Source organism: Tupaia chinensis, unplaced genomic scaffold (genome assembly GCF_000334495.1).
Source record: "Tupaia chinensis unplaced genomic scaffold, TupChi_1.0 Scaffold138060_1, whole genome shotgun sequence".
Classification (NCBI taxonomy): domain Eukaryota; kingdom Metazoa; phylum Chordata; class Mammalia; order Scandentia; family Tupaiidae; genus Tupaia; species Tupaia belangeri.
Window position 1 is genome coordinate 1575065 of NW_006197961.1, and position 3174 is coordinate 1578238.

The window sequence follows — 3174 nt, forward strand, 5'->3', positions numbered from 1 at the left end:
TGGTCGGTACCCGGTGCTGGCCCGCGCCCCGCAGCCTATGGCGCCGTCGGTGCTGGAGCAAGAGGTCCGCCAGGTGCGCGAACGCGAGCGCGAGTTCCAGCGCCAGCGACGCTGTATCTACGGCACGGCGGAGTGCACGGAGCCGGCGCCCAGCCTCACCGGTAAGCCTTGGGCGCCGCGACCTCGGAGCTGTCCCCTCCGATTGCCCAAATGCAGCGGCCCCTCGATTTGCAGAATCACCCTCCTCTCAACTCTTTGATCCTTTCCTACTCGTTCTGGGCCACCACCCAGTGCTCCATCACCAATCCCCGAGCGGATGCACGCCACCTGGGTTGGCGAGGGAGATGCGGGTTGCGGGGGAGGGGGGGGCACAGGGAGGGCATTCAGATGTCTTCCTCTTCGTTGGGTTCCAGGAAACCCTAACTGGGTTCTAACACTCCTGGATCGTCCCCTCTGCACCCTCGGACACCTCCGTCTCCACTCTGGGTCACCTCCCTCCTGCCTCAGGTTCCTGAGCTGAAGGGGAGCCTGGGGGGGGGGAGGTGAACGCCTGTGTGTGTTTAAGGGGTGCGGCCGATCTCCTTCGTCTTGGCTAGGGCGAGGGGGGGGCACCCCGACTGAGCGCCGCTTCTCCCGCAGCGAGCAGGGGCGACGGCAAGTTGGTGGTGATCTGGCCCCCGCGCAGAAAGGCCTCGGAAAACAGTCTGGAGCAGGTGGGAGCCCCCTGACCCGCGTGTCTCTCCCCTCCACCTCTCCCTGCAGCTGCAGGGCAGGGGCCAGGAGGGAAGGTGTATTCCCGAGTCTCCTGGAGCGCTCCACTCTTGACCAAAGTCCAGAGCGCAGCCCCAGGGGGTACAGAGGAAGCTGTGGTCCCAGGGTCTAGACCGCCGGGCGCCTGCGCGTCTGCGTGCGGTGCACGGATCCTTGCCCGGCCTCGCATCTGGGCCTCTCTCCGCAGGAGGAGCGTAAACCTTGAAGTTTGAGCTGCCTGAGACCCCCGGACCGGAAATAACACGCTCCTGCGAGGACCTGGGCGGGGAAGCCCGGCAGAGAGAGGCCTCGGGACCCGCAGAAGGCTTGGACAGGGGTCAGCCCTCTGCACTGGGGACCAGGAACTCGATCAGACCCTCTTTGATGAACTATTTCGCCCTCATTGGGGAACTGCCCGTTACTCACAACCCCACCTTGAAACTGTCCAGCTCTTTTACAAACCGAATTGCAAACTGAACCAGCGTCTCCCTGGGCTGTTAGAGGGCCAGGGTCCCCACCTCGGCTGCCCCCAAATAAAGCCTCTTCTTTTCAGGGCTGTTTTCTTCTGGGTTCTCTTTGTCTAGGGTGGAGCAGGTGCATGGAGGGCGGAGGGAGGCCTGAGAAAGGCTCTAGAGGCGCCAACCGGAATGCCGGAATGCGGGAATGCGCCCTTATCTTCTGGAGTTGCCAGCTTCCCCCAGCCAGACCCGGGTGCTACTGCCCCCTGGCGGCGTGGGCGGAAATGTGGCGCTCAGACCCGAGCGCAGGACTTCTCCTTCCAGACTTCATTGTCAACTTAAAAAAAATTTTTTTTAAAATTTATTTAACTCCATTTGTTATTATTACTTTTCAGTTTGACCAGAGAGAGAAAGGGAAAGGGAGAAAGCAAGCCTCCAGGTCTGGGACTCGAACCGCTGTCAGGAAAGTAGGAATCCTGCGTCTTTAACCACCACGCCACCTGCCAGCCCTACCGTCAACGTTTATCGCCACCAGTGGCTGCCTGGGTGTTGGGTGGTGGCTAGACAGAGTGGTAAGTAGTGATAAGCAATTCCCATCCTGGAGCCCTAAACAACAGCTACAAAAATAAATACAGAGAGGGTACCAGCAGGTGGCATGGTGGTTAAGGCACTGGACAGTCCCACATGGGCGACCACAGTTCGAGTCCCGAACCTGGTGGCTTGCTTTTTCACTTTCTCTCGTTCTTTCTGTCTCACTCTGGTCAAATTAAATGAATGAATGAATAAATAAAGTTAGATAAATCTTTAAAAATAAATAAATAAATACATAGAGACCAGCGGGGGATACAGAGGTTAAGGCACTGGACTCCCACGTGGCCAACCACGGTTTGAGGCCTAGATCTGGTGGCTTGAAAATCACTCCAGGCACGTGTGTGTGTGTGTGTGTGGTGCCGAAAATCCAGAGAGGAGCATGGAGGAGACAGGATTGTGGCAGGGCCATCCCCGCTAGGGGGTGATTTCTCTTTTTCTCTCTGTCTCTGTCTCTGGGTCTCTCTTTCTCCAGCAAGTGCAGTTCTCTGTAGCTAAAAAAAAAAAAAAAAAACTTTAAAAAGACAAACAATAGGGGCTGACGGGTGGTGTGGTGGTGAAGAGTGCTGGACTCGCACAGGGTCAACCACGGTTCGAGTCCCAGACCCGGCGGTTTGCTTTCTCACTTTCCCTCTCGCTCTTGCTCTGGCTCGGTCCCTCTCTGGTTAAATTTAAATAAATAAATAAATACATAAATAGAATGTTTTTTTTTAAAAAAAAGACAATAAGTACACAAAGGTGGTGATGCTCATGGTACAAACTTACACTTGATGGTATTTTGACCTTATTATTCCTCACCTCAAATGAAGTCAGTGAGATCAGGGTTTCTTCCTTCCTTCCTTCCTTCCTTTTTTTTTTTTTTTTTGAGAGGTTTTTGCTATAGGGCACGTGCACTTGTCAGAAAGACAAAGAGAGACAGAGAGACAGAAAGCGAGAAATCACCCCCCAGGGGGGATGGCCACGCCGCAATCCCTTCTCCTCCATTCTCCTCTCGGGATCTTGGGCACGCACGCACACGGCGTGAGTTTTAAGCCACTGGGTCTGGGACTCGAACCGCGGTCGGCTACATGGAAGTCCAGTGACATAGCCATTACGCTAACTGCTGGTCCCATTATTATTATATTTTTAATCTGACCAGAGAGAGAGAGGGCAAGTGAGAACGCAAGCTGCCAGATCCAGGACTCAAGCTGCAATTGGCCATTTGGCAATTAAACACCTTAAGTACCACGCTGCCTGCCAGGCCTACACAGTGTGATTTTCTTTGCTTTTCTTTTTTTATTTTTAAATAATTATTTATTTAATTTTATTTATTCACTCATTTTATTTTTAAAATTTAACCAGAGGGAACCAGCAGTTAGCATAATGGCTATGTCCCTGG

The 3174-nt window shown here is 53.8% G+C and overlaps 1 long non-coding RNA gene across 1 annotated transcript; it reads left to right on the top strand.

Annotated features, from left to right (window-relative positions):
- The first annotated feature begins 6 nt into the window (after positions 1 to 6).
- Positions 7 to 1302, top strand: LOC102496060 (uncharacterized). Its single transcript, XR_336363.1, has 3 exons — positions 7 to 161; positions 640 to 713; positions 959 to 1302. It is a non-coding gene; the product is annotated as an uncharacterized LOC102496060 (long non-coding RNA).
- The last annotated feature ends 1872 nt before the right edge of the window (positions 1303 to 3174 follow it).